At 49.2% G+C, this 19,712-nt stretch overlaps 1 protein-coding gene across 2 annotated transcripts in view; it reads left to right on the top strand.

The window, feature by feature from the left end:
- The first annotated feature begins 390 nt into the window (after positions 1-390).
- Positions 391-19,712, top strand: part of DPYSL5 (dihydropyrimidinase like 5) — a 64,506-nt gene continuing 45,184 nt past the window's right edge. For both annotated transcript variants that reach the window (XM_077330489.1, XM_077330478.1), the window contains exon 1: positions 391-540. The gene's annotated coding sequence lies outside the window, so the exon portion shown is untranslated. The remainder of the gene's footprint in view (positions 541-19,712) is intronic.

Below are 19,712 nucleotides of genomic sequence, written 5' to 3'. Positions count from 1 at the left end.
TAATAAATATTGCTATTTTTTCCCCTTTGCTCCACCTTTGGGTTCCCAACTTGCAAAAAGGCAACATCTTTGAAACTTAGTTCAACAACTGCATTCCTTCTTCACTCTGGCGTTCCGTGTTGCAGCCTACTCTGGCATCCTCCCCTAGGACCACCGATTGACATATCTGACACGGAGTCACAGGGGCACGTTCTGGACCAGGTATCGCTGCCCCGCTCCAGAGTCGTCATGGCAACCCAAGCACCGATCAGAGGAGGATGGAGGAGGCCCCGCCCTTCTCCCGCTAGCCACGCCCATCTCGCTGGCGCTTGGCCCTCCGGGAACAGTAGTCTTTGCCCACCGAGGACCCCGCCCACTAGAGCCTGGAGGAGGTTTGTGATTGGCTTAGGGCGGTGGAGGGAGCCCCGCCGCCTCCCTCCGCCTCCTTCCCCAGCCCTGCCTGTGTCCGAGGGAAGCAGGTGAACGCGGGGGGCAGCTGGGTGAGGACGGACCGAGAGAGGCGCGCGAGCCGGCGGGGGAGGGGGGCACGCAGAGTGCGGGGTAAGTGGCTCGAGGCTCCCTCTCCCCACCCCCACCCCTCAGTGAAAGGGTCATCTTCGAGCCAAGGGGGAGAGCCTGGGGAGGGGGCTCGAAGGGTGCTTTGTGGCCTTCGGATGTGCACAGGATTTCTGGGGGGGGGGGCACACCTCCGCTCCCCTCCCCTCCCGCCTTGCAGCAGCAACCAGCCCTAGGGGAGCGTGACGGGTCCGGGGCATCCCTCCTGGTCGGGGCCATTGGGCCGGCGGGCGTGCGGGCTGGGTGTGGGGCGTGTCTGCCCCCTTTGTCTCCGGCTGTCCGGAGCGGCTGGCTCTGCCCCGTCGACGGCGCCGTGGCTTGCAGGGAGCGCGCGGGGATGCCTCGAGAGTCGCCTCAGCCTGGGCTGTGCCCTCCGTGGGGTCCCTGTGGCGCGCCTCGGGGGAGGCTGGCGGGGGCGGCTGCTGCTGTTGCTGCTGCTGCTGCTGGAGGGGGCCGGCGGGTAGGGGCGGCTGGAGCGCACGGTGCGCCGGCTGGCTGGCAGCCCCGCCCCATCGCCGCCGCCGCCGCCCGCCCTGCGCCTCCCTCGCCCGGTCTTTGTGCTCCTCCATCTGCCTCCTGCGCGCTCCAGCCTGGCCGGGGCGCGGGGCTTCTGGCGGCGCCGCTGGGCTGGGCCTTTGTCTGCTCGGGCGCTGCCCTCTCCCCAGAGGGGCGCTGGCTGGCTGGCTGGCTGGCTGGCTGGGGGAGCCGTGGCGGGGGGCTGCTGCTGGCCCGGCTGGGCGGGGCTGGCTCGGATGCTGCTGCTGCTGCTGCCGCCTGTTGTGCTCGGACCGGGCGAGGCGCGGCGCTCGGCTGGGTTGACTGGTCCTTGCGCCTCGTAGGCGAAGAGGAGGGCCGAGGCCGAGGCCCCTGGGCCTGAGAAGGACAGCCACCAACGCTGGCGGGAGCAACCACCGGTGACCCGTCCTGCTGTGCCCGGCTGAAAGGAGGCCTCTCCCGCTGGGCCTCACCTGCGGCCTCTGCTCGGGAGACTGGCTTCGCCTCAGTCCTGAAGGGAGTGGCCCAGTGGCCCTACCCGTGGTGGTGGTGGGGGGGGGGGAGCAGGGAAGCCGTCCCTGCTGCCCTGTGACTCCGAGGGCCTGTTGATCCGGCAGCCCAGTTTCTTATTGAAGGCGGGAAAATAATCTTCTTGGAACAAAGATGGCAGAGTCATTCCAGTTCAGCCCAGCCCCCCCCCTCCTCCCCCTGGGGCGAGGCCTGGGGAAATAAATTGATTAGCAGAGGGCAGGCGGTGCTGGACTTGCTCCCTGGAACACGTCAGTCCATCTGGACTCGGTTCCCAGAGGTTAATGTTGGCACCTCTCTAGGGACTTTGGTATCCAGCAAGGAGGGAGTCTTCTTCCATCTGGATGTCTTTCTCAGCAGCCTGTGCTCTCTCCTCGAGCGTCTTGGAGGGATTATAGCTGCATCCTTTTTGGGGGGGAGGGGGGGTTAATATTTTGTTGGAATTATGAGTTTATGTGTTGAGTTAGTTCCTGCCTGGGAAAGAAAGGTCCCAGCCAAAGAAAGAAAGGTGTTACTCTGGCTAGTTTGCACCACTGTGAGGACAGGTGTCTTTCTCCCTCCTGCTTTTTACCCCCAAATTTGGCTATAATTGAGGTGTAGAATTTTTCCTGTTGCTGAAGGTAACTCATAGGTAGATAACTCTCTGGCCATGGGCCCCTCACCTGAAAAGAGGCTGTGCCTTAAGCATAGATTATCTGCTTGGTATGCAGAAATATCCCTGGTCTCTATCCCACCCCAGTGTCTCTAATGAAAGGGGTCAGATAGGAGGTGATGGGAGAGACCTCTGCCTAGGACCCTGGGGAGAGAGTGCTAATCTGAAGAAATAATATTGATCTCACTGAACCAAAAGATCCGATCCAGTATAAGGCAGCTTCGTGTATGTTCAAGATGCCTTCAGTTCCGATTACTCAGAAGTAAGGCCTGCTTTAAATGCTATGCTTCTAAGATGAAACAACTGTGTCGTATAGCTCTGCACCTCATTCAGACTGGGCTCCTACTTGTGCAAAGTCAGTCTGTGTGTTTAATTAGCAAACCACTACAGCATCTGCCAATATCTGACATGCTTACTAGCCATGTAGCAATTTGTATTGATACCAGCCCAGGGTAAATGAGATGCGGAGTACAAACAAAGACACATAGGTGAGTTCTTCTGACTGTTTTAAATCAGTCTTGAGCCCTGATTGAGGGTCAAAAGGAGAAACCCTTTAACTGAGCTAATCACAAAATAGATGGAAGCAGAATGAGTGGTGGGAGAAAAGACAGCTTTCTGCGCTAGGAGCCAAATTAGGACAATTAAGACTGCCTTCCTAATATGTGCAGTCTAAGAGAACTGTAACTAGCCCAAGGTCACCCAGGTGGCTGTATGTGGAGGGGCAGGGAATAAAATCTGGTTCTCCAAATTAGAGGCCACCACAATCTGGCTCAATTTTATATGCTATAGAAACCAGAGTTTTCCCCCAAGGGACAGAAATAGTGGATTAGGACACCTTTCCAAATTTACGTATTTGGTAGTGGAAAGTCTGATCAAGTTACACTTATAGTGACACTGTAGGGTTTTAAAGATAAGATTAACAGAGGTGGTTTACCATCATGTGTCTCTATGCAGCAGTCCTGGGCTTTCTCGGTGATATCTCATCCAAGTACTAACCAGGGTCGATCCTGTTTAGCATCCAAGGTGTGATGCGATCGGGCTAGCCTCAGCCAACCAGATCAGGGCAAAACACATTTAATGTAGTGCAAATGTATGAATGAATGCAAAGTTTAAAGTGAGAACTATTTTTATTGGGGTATTCCTAAGTAAAACCAAAGATCCACCCTTGCACTCTTAAAAATTGAAGGGGGGAAAATCAAAACTCTGAAAATTGCTGATATACTGAGAACTATCCATGATGTGCCACTGTTTGTTACTCTACTCTGATTTCAGTTTTAGCATGGGCTGGAAATTTCCTGCAAAAATCGGAAATGTTCTCATACTTGGGAATGTTCCCATCCCCTACACTGGTGCTTTGGCGAAGAGAGTACTGAAGTGGGATCCCCTTGTTTGATCCTGTTGGAATGAATTCATTGATGGCTGTGTGCATGTGAGGTGCTGGCATGACTAAACATCTTGTCTTAAGCACTGGCGGTTTCATGCAGTGGTAAGCTAGCTGCACATGACAGCTGGAAAAATCTAAAGCATCTATCTGCACACACATCCCAAACTGTACATATTTCTTCTAATCTGATCAGTGTCCATATGAATAGCTAGATGACAACATTGCCTCTCACCGGTTGGTCTCTTCTCTTTTGCATTTGCCCATTCACAGAGCTGGAAGGGACCAAAAGGCCCTGTAGTCATCCCCCTGCCTTATGACAAGGCACAAACCTATTTTAAGGCCACCCCTAAAATCCCCACATGAGCCTCTTGTGGCGCAGAGTGGTAAGGCAGCCGTCTGAAAGCTTTGCCCATGAGGCTGGGAGTTCGATCCCAGCAGCCGGCTCAAGGTTGACTCAGCCTTCCATCCTTCCGAGGTTGGAAAAATGAGTACCCAGATTGCTGGGGGGTAAACGGTAATGACTGGGGAAGGCACTGGCAAACCACCCCGTATTGAGTCTGCCATGAAAACGCTAGAGGGCGTCACCCCAAGGGTCAGACATGACTCGGTGCTTGCACAGGGGATACCTTTACCTTTACCTTTACTAAAATCCCCACATTGTCATTTGCTGTCTAAGACAGGCTTTCTCAGTCAAGGTTTCATGAAACCCTGGGGTTCCTTGACAGCTTTGGAAGGGTTTCCTGAATTGGTAAGAATTAATATATATATAATTGTTTAACATTTATCAGGTGATATGACCATAAGTGGTCATGTGAACTCCCTCCTTCCAAAAATGGCCAATGTTGGGCCTGAAAGGGGTGGGAAGAAGAGAGGCCCTGTGTGTGTGTGTTCACAACTCTCCTTCCAAATCGTATTCTGTATGATGGTGCCATTTCTGGGGTTTGTTGAAGCTTGAAGAATCTTTCAGGGTTTTCCCAATGGTAAGAACAGTTGAAACTGGCTGGTCTAAGGGAAGCGGAGCAGGGCCTGAAAGATCAGAGCTTCTGTCTGTTGAGCCCTGGAAGAGCATGTTGCTTAGACTAGTGGTTGGTCCTCTGATCTTAAGGAAAGGAGGGGGCATATGCTCCTGGTCTTTGGGCTCCTCCTGGCCAGAGGTCAGGTTGTCTTGTGACATACAGCATCTGGAACATTGCAGGTTCAGTGGGGAACTAGTGCATTTTGCATCCCAGCATTGTCACACTCAAGCCATGGCTCCAAGCTGGCCCTTCTGTGCTGCCCGGTGATGGGACTGGAAGCAACAGCCTGTTAGGAGCAAACAAAACAAGGCAGTCAGGTTGAGCTGAAAGGGGGTGGAGCACAGTGGGGCAGCAGACAATAGCTACTACTTGGCTGCTGCTTTTACACTCTTAATTAAAACACAATGCCCTTCTGTGCAGAAGGCTCAGGCAAAAGGTCCCCCAACCCAATGTTTCTGAATAAGCCTGCTCTCACAGGCAGCGGAGTAAAGGGTTGCACTGTGTGAGAGAGATTTTTCCTTGTTGCCCAAATGACCACATAAGCAACTGAAGCAGCTGATTTTTTTTAAGTCACAATACTTGGTGTTGCATTATTGAGAATGGTTCTTCATAGCAGTTCCACCAAATAGGACAGTTTTTATTTCCCCATGTGGCAGTGGGGGAAGGGCTATAGGCCAGAGGAAAAGCTTCTGCTTTGTATGCAGAAGGTCCCAGGTTCAATCCCTGGCATCCCCAGTTAAAGGAGGTGATGTGAAAGACCCCACGCTGAGACTTCAGAGAGTGACTGCCAGTCTAAGTAAACAACCTTGACCTTAATGGGCCAAGAGCCTAATTCAGTAGAAGGCACCTTCATACGTGTTCATGTGTGGACAGAGGCTGAGGCAGAGAGAAGAGTGATTTCCCAGTGATCCATTTTTGGGCTTAAATAAGTTTTGAACCAGGGATGGGGAGAGCATTATGTGTTTAAGTCAAGTCACTCCAAGAGTTGCAACCTTTTTCCTGGTGTGGGTTATGCCCTACAGTTATTCAGGGACAATAACTGTCTTCAACCAGCTCTGTGACCAAAGGGATTGGGAAGAGGGTTTCCAAACTGCTGCAGAAAGGAAGCTCTCTCCCCTTCCCCCTAATCTTTCCTATCCCCATCAGCAAATCTTTTGTGTATGTGTGGGAGGGGGGGAATCATCGTCTGAATAGCAATACTTGCCCGTTTCCAAGTAAAGATATGTTCAGACAACCTGGTGGGATTAATTTCCCTTGGAGGAGAAACTCTGGGAATAGTTGCAGTCTTTGTGGTGTTAGAAAACGTAATGGCTTGACAGAGCAATGGGAAGGTGATGAATGGATTGGGTTCTAAAGTGGAACTCAGAGTCATTCTGGGATTCATCAACGCTTTTCCTCCGCTTGCTGGTTTTGAAGGGAGCTGTTCATTTGGCTCACCGGCTGAATTTATCAATGCATTCCAACAACAAGCGGAGTCCCTGTGAGGAAAGGCTGAGGGATTTGGGAATGTTCAGTCTGGAGAAAAGGAGGCTGAGGGACATGATGGCTCCCTTTAAGTATTTGAAAGGTTGTCACTTGGGAGAGGGCAGGGAGAGGTTCCTGTTGGCAGCAGAGGAAAGGACCCGCAGTAATGGGCTTAAACTAGGTGGAGAATGGCACTGGCTATATATCAGGGGGAAAAAATCACAGAATAGTTCAGTAGTGGTATCAGCTGCCTAAGGAGATGGAGAGCACCCCCTCATCAACAGTCTTTAAGCAGCGGCTAGACATATATGGATGATTCCTGAACTGAGCAGGGGGCTGGACTGTAAGGACTCTTCCAACTCTATGATTCTATCCAGACAGGTCTTCCTGGGCCATCATATTTTTCAAGTGGAGGACCCCATCTGGCTATTTAGTGGTCAGACCTAAGGCTATTTCTGCTCCTCTTCCTGTGGATTCCGTCTCTTGTTTTCTGAAAACTCTCATCCTGCCCTCTTTGCTTCTGAGAAAGTCACCACTGTGTTTCTACAAGATCCAGATGTTGGGCTGATGCAACAGAACAAAGTTTGAGTGGTGGTGCTTTTAAGACCAACAAAGTTTTATTCAAAGTGTAAGCTTCCCTATGCAACCATTGTTCTTCAGAAAGCTTATAAACGGAATAAAACCTTGTTGGTGCCAATGGAGTCAAACTTGGTTGTGTTTATACAAGGTCCTTGCCCCATTTTATGCTTCCACCCTGACTCTTCTGAGTTGGACTTGCTTATAGAACCTGGTGTTAGATCTTGGCATCTTCATGGCCAGGTGTTTTTCTCAAAGAGACTTCTGAGAAGGAACTGCGGTGTTGTAAACAGACACCTTAGAAGTGGCAGAACTTGGAGGCAGTGAGCCAGGATTAAAGAATACAAGGACAGGGGAGAGTGCTTTTGGGCCCTGTGATCTGGAAAATTTACCAGATCAAGGCTTCTGCTTGGTACTAACTATTTGAACTGTGCTGTATTTATTTGTTAGATTTTTATAACACCTGGTGGATGAGCTCCCCTTTGCAGGCCCTGCAGAATTGTATGTTAATACGAAGCCATTTTTGTTAACTTGAAGTCCAGAATCGCCATTCCTTTCCAAACCCCGAGGATCAGATTATCCTAATAATGGAAATGGTAGAGCCAGTGCACAAGCCATTAATGACATTAATTATTTTTAAGGGAGCCGGCCATCTACCTGGATTGTTGTTCATTGATTCTTACTAATTGTCCGTTCAGTGGTGGTACCATGCAAAGTCTGCTAGATCCATGTAAACTCTGCACTGTGGATGACATGATTAAGGAGTCCCCGAACAAAATTAAAGTGTGTCTGTATGTGTCTAAAATAGAAAGGAACTCCAAATACTGCGCTTAGTTAAAGATGGTCACTACTTTCCCACATGGGGTTTTGGTGATTTCAGACAAAGAATTCATGTTTGTCAGCCGTTGGAAGCATGTTTATGTTCAAAAAACTCAGGGTGGGTCTGCATTGGATCCAGGGTGGAGGTTGTCTTTTTGTCCTGGAAAGACTGAATCCAGCTTTGTAAGCACCTACTTTTTAAAATTCTGGTATCTCGGTTGTGAGTCCTTAGGAGTATATATTGCCTGTCTAGCTTCTGTGGCCTTGAGGGGTCCTATAGCTAGTACCCTATAGCTAGTACCCGATCTGGTGTGTCATCTTCTGCAGTGGTAGTCAACCTGTGGTCCTCCAGATGGTCATGGACTACAATTCCCATGAGCCCCTGCCAGCAAATGACATCTGGAGGACCACAGGTTGACTACCCTGATCTACTGAACCTGACTTCTACACACGGGCTGGTTAATGGGCTGCATCATATTCATTCCTGGTTGTGACAGTGTGTGTTTGTACTCCCTAGATCAGCCCTTTTCAACTCTTTTACCAGTGAGAAACCTCTGAAACATTTCTCAGACCTAGAGAAACCACAGAAGTGGTGAGATCGTACTGAATATGGTTGGGAAGCATAGCTTTGGACACCCAGGGCCCCTCCCCTCCCCACCCCCTCCAGGCCCATCATTGGCCATTTGGGGGCGGTTGATATAACTTGATGTAGATAAAGTATGGAAGAAGCAGTTAAGGAGGGGCTCTGGTACTCTTTTGTGTCTTTGGAACTCTGTGATTGTTCTGTTTCAAGGATGCAGCAGGAAGTTGGCTTCAGGTATGCTGTATTTCTTGTACCATGTTCACTGGTTGGAGGAAAGGAGGGGGGGTCTGTAAACTGTTAAAAGCACGGATGGCTTCCCTGTTCCGGCATTGTCTCTGAGAGTGCTGTGGCTCATGGACAGAGCATGCCAAGGAACCTCGGTTCAGTCCCTGGTATCTCCATTTAAAGAAGAAGAGCTTTTTTATATATATGCCCTGCTTTTTACTTACCTGAAAGAGTCCCAAAACAGCTTACAAACACCTTTCCCTTTCTCTCCCCACAACAGACACCCTGTGAGTTAGGTAGGGCTGAGAGAGCTCTAACAGAACTGCTCTACAATAACAGCTGGCTGCATGCGGAGGAGGAGTGGGGAATCAAATCCAGCTCTCCAGATTAGAGTCCACTGCTTTTTAACCACTATACCATAATAATAGCAGGAAGACTGTTCTCTGCTTGAGACCTTGCAGAGTAGCTGCCGGGTAGAGAAAACAGCGCTGAGCTACATGATCCAATGGCCTGATATATAAAGAAGCTAGAAGAAGTTGGTTCTTATATGGTTGGTTCTTCCCTACAACAGACACCCTGTTGGGTGGGTGAGGCTGAGAGAGCCCTGATATCACTGCTCGGTCAGAGCAGTTTTATCAGTGCCGTGGCGAGCCCAAGGTCACCCAGCTGGCTGCATGTGGGGGAGTGCAGAATCGAACCCGGCATGCTAGATTAGAAGTCCGCACTCCTAACCACTACACCAAGCTGGCTCTCTACGTATATTCACAAGGTTAGATCAGAGGTCTCCTTCACAGGAAACTTCTCTTAGTTTTGGTTCTTTCCTATAGATTACTCAGCTATTGTAGATTCCTCAGTGTGAGAAATAAGCCAGCCAGTGATTTCGCTGTGCTAAGGAATGTCATATGTGAAACCCTTCTTTACCCGTGATAGTTGTTGGCAGAATTTCAAGTGGCTCTCCTCAGGGACTTGCATCCTGTTGCCGGAAAGAGGAAGAGGGTGCCATCCCATGCTCTTCCGTGATGTGCCCAAAGTCCATTCTCCACTTCTCAACAGGGCAATTGTTCTCTTCAGTCTGGAGATCGGGTGTAACTCAAGGAGATCTCCAGGCCTCGATTGCAGGTTGGTATCCTTACCAATCTCTGCACCTTTTTGAAGTTTGGGACTAGCAGAGGATACCTTCCCTGTTTACCCTCTAGTAGACTCTTTTCAGGAGCCTCTTGTGGCGCAGAGTGATAAGGCAGCAGACATGCAGTTTAAAAGCTCTGCCCATGAGGCTGGGAGTTTGATCCCAGCAGCCGGCTCAAGGTTGACTCAGCCTTCCATCCTTCCGAGGTCGGTAAAATGAGTACCCAGCTTGCTGGGGGGTAAACGGTAATGACTGGGGAAGGCACTGGCAAACCACCCAGAATTGAGTCTGCTATGAAAACTGCATCTGACAACTCTTACCAGGGCTGGAGACTGGAGTTGTAACCATAGCTGATCAGGGTTCTGGATCGGGTGCATGGATTAGGTTTGGATGGATCAGTAAGCTGTTGGGGCCATCTGTGTATTAGCATTATTCCACTGTAATCACACAGTCCAGGTCTGCTTCCACTGCTTCTGCATCCATTAGGGATACCGTACGTGCTTGGTATGCGGAAGCTCTCGAGTTTAGTCCTTAGTGTCTCCATTTAAAATGATCTTTCATATCAGGGCTCAGTGGGGTTGCCAGCTCTGGGCTGGGAAATTTGGGGAGGGGAAGCACCTCAGCTGAGTATAATGCCATACAGTCCATCTTCCAAAGCAGCCATTTTCTACAGGAGAACTGGTACCTGGAGGCCAGCTGTAATCCCAGGAAATCTCCAGGTCCCTTCTGGAGGATCACAGAATCATAGAGTTGGAAGGGACATCAATGGTCATCTAGTCCAACCCCCTGCAGAATGCAGGAAATTCACAGCTACAATCCTAGACATCAAGCATAGCTTTCTCTGTCTATGAAGACTCTGTGCTGGTCTGGGTAGACCATGCTGGAAAACCTGAACCCAGAGATTCAAGGTCCCTTTTAAAAAGGAATTGAATTCAGCTTAGGTACATTAGTATTCTCTGCTTTGTTTTTGGTTCAGATGCTAACAATGACGATTAGTAGGATTAGTAAGAAACTGAGTAACTGATTTAGTTTGGAGTAATTTTATGCAGAATGATGACTAATGAAAAACTTCTAAATTGCAGTGGAGTTACATGCATCATGCCATGGGGGGCCAGCAGGGCTGCTGACACTTTATTTTTTATTTTTGCTTTGCACAGTGTCTAAGGGTTATCTGTAGCCGGCCCCTTGGTTTGTCCTGAGCTCATTCCTTATTCAGGAATCCGGATGCAAATGATCTGCATACTCCTAAATGTTTACAGAAAACACTGATGCATAGTAACAATGCATGGTCATTGCTCGGAGGGCTCACAGCCAGCCTAAATTACAGGGGAACTTATAACAAGTGGGAATTGAGGGGGGTGCGGCTCATTGGCAGAGCATCTGCATGGCATGAAGAAAGTCGCAGGTTCAATCCCAGACATCTCCAGCTAAAAGGATCTGGTGGCAGCTAACGGGAAAGACTTCTGCCTGAGACCCTGGAATGCTGCTGCCACTCTTAGCAGACAGTACTTTCCTTGATGGGTCTGACTAAGTATAAGGCATCTACATATATACATGGCACTGGGAGTGAAACTCGCCTGTGGCTGGTATCCTCCATTCTGTTCAGCCCGGCAGCGTGATCTGAATTGTCTTGTCACACATCTGGAGCCAGAGTCATAACGCTGAGTGCTCAGTTTCAGTGACAAAAGATGGAATTAATTAGGCCGTCTTCTCCCGCCCACCCCCACCCTGTGTCAAAGCCAAGGCAGTCTCCTCTGCGCTTTTCCTGCTGCCTCAAGCAGACTGGCCTTGATCCGTCTGAGATCACAGGAGCTATAAATGGCAGCAGGGGCCCCTTCCCAGACACCCAAAACTCCTCTGTCTTACTGTGCCTGAGGAGCTGCTGTGGCTGCGAGGCAGAACACGCTGTAGCAAGGAATTGTCAAGGGAACATCCTTAAAAGGGTGGGGTGGGATTCTTAAAACAATTAAACCCTTTGCAAGGTATAAGGGGGTCTTCTGATCCAGGGCCTATTCTCCTATTCTGCACACGATAGATAATGCACTTTCAAGGCACTTTCGAAGTAGATCTTCCTGTTCCACACAGGAAAATCCAGCTGCCAAAGCACATTGAAAGCACATTATCCTATGTGTGCGGAATGGGCCCAGAATAGGAAATCCACGGCTTTTTCAGCATTAATCAGCAGAGCTCAGGGAACCCAGGTCAGTTGGTGGGTTTCCTGCAGTTCAGAAGAATGCCGAGGGTGGGAGGGGCCCAGAGAGAGAAGAAAGCGTGCCTACCTCCTCTGTTGTGTGCATGATGCTGGGCAAAGTTGGCAGCTGTTGTGTGAAATGGGGGGGGTCCATCCTTACTGGAGGCCACTTATCATCCTTGGTTTGCAGAATAAGTAACTGCAGATTCCTTGAGAATTCTATTCTTGCTTTGGCAAATCTCACGGTGGCTTCAGTGAGAAGAAGCCATTCTCAGATGAGGTGAACTGAAACGTCAGAGAGCCAGGAGTTCTGGGTTCCCTGGACTGTGTCAGGAGAGAAAAGATGGGAACAGTGTTCAGAAGCTTTGAGGATTGAAAAGGCTGCAATGAGAAATAGAGAAGCCACAAGAGGGCATTTTTTGTTTGGTCATAATGAGTCTTGAGGCTCAAACGGTTGGGTGCAGTCAAAATAGAACTTGGGTCTCTCCTCCACAGGTGACCATCTGGTAGCAGAGATGTGTCTGTGCGGCATGGTCATGGGGCATAAGCTAACCGGTGATTGTTTATCACTGGAGAGACACAGACCCCTTGCCACACGTGCGGCGAGTCTAGGATGGGGTAACATTTGCATTTAATGCATTCTCTCCCTTAGCAAAAAGTTAGTCATATTGCCAAAGTGCTGGGGTCCTTCCTGACTTCCTTCCTCCTCCCAGGTGATCAGCAGTGCTTTTGTCCGTCTTCTGTCCATTTGGAAGCTCTGTCTGGGTTTCTTTCCTGTTATTCCTTGGCCTGGGTAGCAAAGCACATGGTGTGGGGAGGGGGCTGTTTTGCATGCCAGGAGGCCCCAGGCTCAAGCTTCAGTTAAAAACATTGGGTGATGTGAAAGCCCTCCCACAGAGATCCTGGAGATCCACTGCCAGTCAAGAGTAGACTGTGCTAAGGTAGGTTCATGTCTTCAGAATGATCCTTAGGCAAGCTCTTGAGTTGCTTGTTCAATGGATGTACCCCTGCATTTGGTGTAGCAGTTAAGAGCAGTGGCTTCTAATCTGGTGAACCGGGTTTGATTCCCCGCTCTTCCACATGCAGCCATCTGGGTGACCTTGGCCTACTCACAGCCCTGTTAGAGCTGTTCTCCTAGAACAGTTCTGTCAGAGATCTCAGCCTTACCTACAACACAAGGTGTCGGTTGTGGGGAGAGGAAAGGCGACTTGTAAGCCCCCTTGAGAATCCTTCAGGCAGTGAAAAGTGGGGTATAAAAACAAACTCTTCTTCTTTTTCATTGTTGTGTTCATCTTTTGGTTTCACCAAAAGGTGTCCAAACCATAATAATGATGATTATGAAGGATTTTTATTTCTATCCTGCCCTTCCCTGGTCAGCTCAGGATGGATAACATCACCTTTAAACATATACAGATCAATAAAAACATTAAAAACAAGGAAACCACCCCCTGCTCCTAATCATTTGCACCTTTCTAAGGTTGGTCAGAGCTTAGAGGGGCCTTGTGTGGGTGGACAGGTTCTCCAGCTGGGAGGCCACTAGTAGGATGTTTATACCTGGCTTCAACCAGGTGTAAATGTTGCGAGCTGCCTTGAGTCTATGAAGAGACGGTGGGAAATGAAACAATAAGTAGATAAAAATGAAACCATAGGCCTGGTGGAACAGCTCAGTTTTGAAGGCCCTTGAGAACTGTGCACACTAGGACTGACTGACATCTTGAGCACCCACTGCCTCTTGGGTAGAGGAAGTCTTGGTTGCTACTCCACAACACTGTGCAGTGCCTGGTGCAGCTCCCTTCACAAATGCTTTTGGCCCTTGTGACCTTTGGCCACAGAACACGTTTGTTGTTTGCTGCCACTGCTAGGAACAGGCGCTTGGTGCTACATGCAGTTGTAGAACAGGACCCCAGTGGTGTTTGGCCAGCATGGTGTATTACGGACCAAAAATGGTTACTGAGTCAAAGCCATGATAAAACAGTGGCCTCCAAGCCTGCTTCCCACAACAGACCCTGGTCCTCCTTAAAATCGAAAGATGCTTCAGAGGTCAGGATGCTGGAGGGGAATGAATTGAGGTTGTGCTTATTAAGATGCAGGAATAGAGAGAGTACTTATTAAATTTGCAGGTGACCCTAAACTGGGAGGGGTAGCAAACACTCCAGAAGACAGAGTCAGAATACAAGGTATCTTGACAGGCTAGAAAACTGGGTTAAAATGAATTTAGGAAAATTCATATGCATCGCTGTAGGGTGGGCAAGACTTTTCTTGGCAGTAATGTGTGTGGGTCTCAGTAGAAAGTACTGAGTACAAAGGATCTTTGGGTCTCAGTAGACCAGACACTAAACATGAGTCAGCAGTGTGACTTGGTAGCTTAAAAGGCAAATGGGATTTTGGGCTGTATTAAAAAAAAGTATAGTGTCCAGATCATGTGAGGTGAGGTTACCACTTTTCTCCGCTCTGCTTAGACCTCACTTAGAGTACTGTGTTCAATTTTAGCCACCACAACTGAAGAAAGATGTAGACAGAGGAGGGCTATGAAGATGGTGAGGGGTTTGGAGACTAAGTCGTATGAGGAAAGGTTGAGGGAGCTTGGTCTGTTTACCCTGGAGAGAAGATGATTAAGAGGTGATATGATAACCATCTTCAAATACCTGAAGGGTTGTCATAAAGAAGATGAAGCAGAGTTGTTTTCTGTTGCCCCAGAGGGTTGGACCAGAACCAATGGGTTGAAATTAATTCAAAAGAATTTTCAGCTAAACATCTGGAAGAAGGTTCTGACAGTTAGAGTGGTTCTTCAGTGGAACAGGCTTCCTTAGGAGGTGGTGGGTTCTCCTTTGGAAATTTTTAAGCATAGGCCAGACAGTCATCTGACAGGAATTCTGATTTTATGAACATAGGCAGATTGTGAGTGGGTGGGCAGGAAGGGATGTGCCAGTGTTTGTCTCTTGTGGCCCTTCCTTGCATACCCAGGGAATTGCTGATTGTCACTGTAGAATGTTAGGTGAATTTCCATCAGGCCAGGCTGGATTCTGGAGATTTTTGGTCAGGGGGGGAGGATCACTTGGGCATGAAATTGGGATCACTGGGTAGGCAGGTAGTTGTGAGTTTCTGCATTGTGCAGGGGGTTGGGATAGAGGACTCTTGGTGACCCTTCCAACACTATGATATGTTCTATTAATCCTGCAGCCACTGTTTCCAAGAAGCAAATGAATTATATCCAGTTTTGTGAGTTCTTAGGCCCGGTGGTTGCCACCGGCATGATGTGTGGCTAGAAGCGAGTGCCATGCATTCCACATGTTGCAGGGATAAGTTGCAAGCTGTGTGGATGAAGTGCTTTGCAGTCATTTCCTCTCTGTCGTATGCTCCATCCACCCAAGAAGCTCTGACAGACCCCTCCGTTCCATACAGAGTTTTCTTCTCTTGACTGGAGATGACTTGACCCGGATGCTGCTTTTCAAAATGGCCACCTGATGCTGTGCCTGTTGCAAGGGGGAGCACTTGGCATCCATGACCATTGCTCATTTAAAGGGTCGAATGGCACTTGAGCACGTTCTGGGGGGTGTTAGTAAGTCTGCCCCAAAGCTAGCTATCAGAGGTAGTCCCGTCCAGAGAATGGAGTGCGTGGCCTGGCTGCCATTCCTCTCCAGACGAGACTCCTTCCTTTTTCCCCCAACCACAGGAGGAAGGATCCTAAACGCACGCCGTAGTTTTTAGTCGTAAACATGAAAAGCTTTAAATGAGGCCACGGGTGGGGATCTGCCTGTGCCAAAGCTCCTTCTCGACTCTGTTCATTCCTCAGATGTTTCTAATGACTCTCATCTCCACCGGGGCTGTCAGTGCTCCCGACGACGACGAGGACTTCAAAACAAAGAGCTGCATGTAAACCGAGCGCTCCACCGATGTGTCATTGCTTGGAACCTGCACAAAAGCTTCTTTTTTCTCATTAAGCTTCCGCCAGCCGCTTCCATCATTAAAAAAACACCAAAAAAACAGAGAGAGAACCTGCTTTCATCTCAGTGCTGCTGCAATGCACCACACTGTTGGAAATCATTTGGTGCTCTGGGGGAGGGGGAAGGTCTGGGCCCCCTCCCAGGCCCTATGCACAGGGGGGAGGGGGAATGCTTTAATTTGCATGCTTCCCTAGCACCCTGTTAGTGTCTTTTTCTAAAGCCAGAAATGCACCCTCCTCCTCCACTGCTCCCTTCCCAAATCTGTGGTGCCAGACGGTTGCAGTCTGTGCCTTGTAAGCCCTCTACACTGCTGCCTCATTGCTCAGCTGAACACAGTGCCGGGCTCTTCTGGCAACGAAAGCGCTGGCACTCAGAAAGGAGCGGCAGCCCTGAGGGCGAGGATCAATCCCTGCCTGTTCCCATCCTTGGAATTGGAGCAAAAGGTTGCTGCCACGCTGAGCCAGCTGTGCAGTCTGCGGAGCCTGCCTCTGGATTTCACCTGCGTCTGATCCAAGGGTGCCACTCCAAAATCCTTGGAAGGAGACCTCGGGAGCGCCTCCCCTATCACTGCTTCAGGAAGCCCTGACTGACTGCACTGTGTTCAGCTGGGCAACGAGGGCTTACAAGGGGCAGACGGCAACTCTCTGGCACCACAGCTTGAGCAAGGCTGGCAGCAAAAGAGTTAAATAAATGGAGGGGGGGAGGATGAAATCAGTGGTGGAGGGGAGAGATTTAACAATGGAGTTTGGGACAAAGGCAGCCATTGTTCTGCCCTCCCTGGCACACAGGCCTCTCTGTGTTGTGGTGACTCTGGCTGGAGCCGTTTCCCTTTCCTGGGGAAAACAATGGGCTGCATTTTCGAAGCCTGGTGCTGAGCACCACCTGTGCCTCCAATGACCCCCCTGTGTGGTGGGCTTAAGGTTAAAGGCAGACAATAGAGTGGAGCACCAGCCCGGGACAAGTGGCGGGAAGGCGATGGGGAGAGAAGACTTGGATCAAGATTGGAGATGGACTGATTTCTGATGCAGGGAGCAGTGACACACAAAAGCTTACCTTGGAATAAGTTCTTTCAGCCTTTAAAGTGCTACTGGTGGGATCTTGTTTTGTTACAGTGCCATATTTCTCATATGGCAGAGCCGATATCATAGTATAAAATTTGTAACCAAGGAGGTATAATGGTTATGGAAACAGATTGGACAATCACCCTAAATACTAATGTCTAATTGAATCCACTCCATCGCAACTGGGGGGGGGGGGAGTACAAAGAGCTCCATCACATCTCCATGGAAAGCACGATGCTCACATTCCAGCAAAAGATGGAAAATAGTTTGGCGGGCTGGATCATGATCACATTCAGGAACTGGTATTTTGCCCCATTTAAACAGCAGCTGTGCACCACTGCCAAAGCCTGTTTGTATTCTATTAGCCATATTCCATATTTTACATGGCAGTTGGAATCCTGCGGGCTTCTCGTTGGTGTTTATCAGGTGATGGATATCAGATGTAATGGATTTCATCCTTGTTTGCAACCATTCATTCCCTAGATCGAGCTTTGTGATTGCAGGATTTGTGCAGATTTATTGCTGAGTGTTGGGACTTGGATGGGGCCATAAAAGTTCACAACTATGGCTGCCCTCCCTGGGGTTTGATAACAAAGGAGGTGGTGAAGGCGGGGAGAGGAGGGTAAAATTTATTTTAAAATGTAAAGACTGACAATGGGAGAGCCCATTTGTCTGATGTAGTTTTGATTGAGCTGAGAGACAATTCAGCCCATCTCCTCTCTTTCGTTAGCCTGTCCCGGGCTAGCTCAAACTTATCACGTCTTGGAAACTAAGGTGGATAATATTTGGACATGAAACCATCAAGAAACACCAAGGTTGCAACAGAGAGGCTGGGAATGGCAAGCCACCTCTGCTGGTCATTTGTCTTCAAAACCCTCCAGGATCACCTTAAGTCGGTTGTGACATGGATGGTACTTTCCACCACTACCAAAATGTCCTTGTATATATTGGGGTAGGTAAAAACCTCATAAATGTTGCAACTCCATACACAAGAGCACCCTTCCCCAGTCACTGAAAGCCAGCTTAAAGAAATCTTTCACCAGGAGGGTGGAAGTCAAGAGGAAAAGAATCCCCATAGCTGAGGGGCAGACAGGGAGAGAGGGCCTTTTGGTGTACCCTCGCAGCACTGACTTGGTAGAAAGACAATAAATGAAGGGTCTCATGTAAGGACTACCAGGGAGGCCGCCAAAGATGTTCAGGGTTAAGGCTGAGTCTCCAGAAAACAAATAAGAACTAGCATGGTTCCATGGCCTGTGCAAAAACCAGGATTATAGGACCAATCAGAAGACAGACGGTCCAGATCTTTCCTCTAGCCAGTGTCCTCTTCCATGCAGCTGCAGACCTTGGAGCGTTTCTTGTAAGCAGAGTCTTGTCTTCCCTCTAAGGTGAAGTCTCAGTCATGCCAATTGTTTTTGAAGAAGTTCCATGGTCTCCATAGGATGGGCAGAATGGACCATGAGAACAGTTTTGTTCTGTGAAAATGTGAAGGGAGAGGATTTCCTTGAGGTGAGAGGGATGTCAGAAGCCCTGCCCCTCAGATCATGCACAGGCTCAGAATTCTCTTGCTCCATGCCCTCTGCGTCTTTCCTTCCAGCTGCTGCCCTGCTGGATGCTCAGCTGTTGCAGGATTAGGGCCGCAGGGCTTCAGCTCCCAGTTCTGATTTGGTGGTGTCGGTGAGAGGGTTGAACCCACAGCTGTTGGGTGCAGTTGCTTTGCCGGGTGGGCTTGCTTCCTCTGCAGCCTTCTCCCACCCATGCAGAAAATGAGCCTCAAATCGCCCTATCTAGTTGGAGTTCCTGGAGGAATGGGTGTGAAAGCCGAGAAGGGGACTTCTTGAGCACTTTTTGTCCATTTAGCAGACTCCAGGGTCCCTGTCTTTGTTGTGAGGACAGTTCACTTGGCTGTGGAACGCCTTGTTCCGCAGGGCCTGCAAAACAGAGCTCTTCTAGTCTAGATATGAGTTGACTTTTTACCACATCTTGTTTAACTATGTGGGGAATTGTGTATGATATGCTTTTATATGTTTTATTTGTATGGTATTAATGGGGTTTTTATGTTTGTAACTCACCTCGGGCCTACAGGGAGAGGCGAGGAATGAGTGAGTGTGTGAATGAATGAATGAATGAATGAATGAATGAATGAATGAATGAATGAATATATATAGAAGGCGCAGCTTGGCTAGCAGTGTGTGGTTTGGCTCAATCAGTTTGACTCTGCAAAGCTATTTGCCAGTGATCAACTCCAGCCTAAATTGTGTAGATTGTTCTTTTGGGATGTGCTCCTGGTTGGATTCTACCACCCTCTTGATCAGAGGAAGAGGTGTGACTGGATGGTCTTCTAGCCATCCCTGCCTGTGCTTTTAAGACTAGATGACTGTTGGGGTGGTGTTGAATCAGTGCAGTCAAATGATTCTGGAACCTATGTGGTCTGGAGCATTTGCTGGCAGGGGCTCATAGGAATTGTAGTCCATGGACATCTGGAGGACCACAGGTTGACTGCCCCTGGTCTGGAGGACAGGAGGTCAGAAGATGGTAGCTGGTCAACATTTTACTGCTCTTCTCCAATCCACATGGGGTGGCAGCTGCTTTGCAGACATGCTCAAGAATGGACAGTGGGCAGCCCGAGCTGTTGTTTGTTCTGGTATAGTCTGTGCCTTTGTGTCCTTATTTGAATAAAAATCTGCCTCATAGAGGAGTCCTCTTGGCTCTGCTTACCACCCATGGCCCAGATTATATGGGCTGGGGTCTGTGTGTTGGGTCTATGCAGACTTTAGAAGGAGGTGGGAAATTCCTTCAGGGGATGTGTTGTGGGTGTTTGCCATCACCTTCCTATTCTGTAGGCATCATCTGGCCACGCTGAGAAGAGGCCTTGTTGCTTAATGCCTTGAGACAGGAGGAGCTATAGCTCAGTGGTAAGGCCCCTGTTTCTTGTGCAGAAGGTCCCAGGTTCAATCCCTGGCATCTCTAGTTAATGGCATCAGGCAGTACATGATGTGAAAGGCCTCTACCAAAGATCTTGGAGAACTGATAGACCCCATTGCCCTGTTCACAGGTTACAGTGAACCTGCATGTATAGAGGTACATCTTTCTGTA

Source organism: Paroedura picta, chromosome 1 (assembly GCF_049243985.1).
Source record: "Paroedura picta isolate Pp20150507F chromosome 1, Ppicta_v3.0, whole genome shotgun sequence".
In the NCBI taxonomy this organism is placed as follows: Eukaryota; Metazoa; Chordata; class Lepidosauria; order Squamata; family Gekkonidae; genus Paroedura; species Paroedura picta.
The sequence above is the reverse complement of the archived record's forward strand: the minus strand, read 5'-3'. Positions and strand labels throughout refer to the sequence as shown.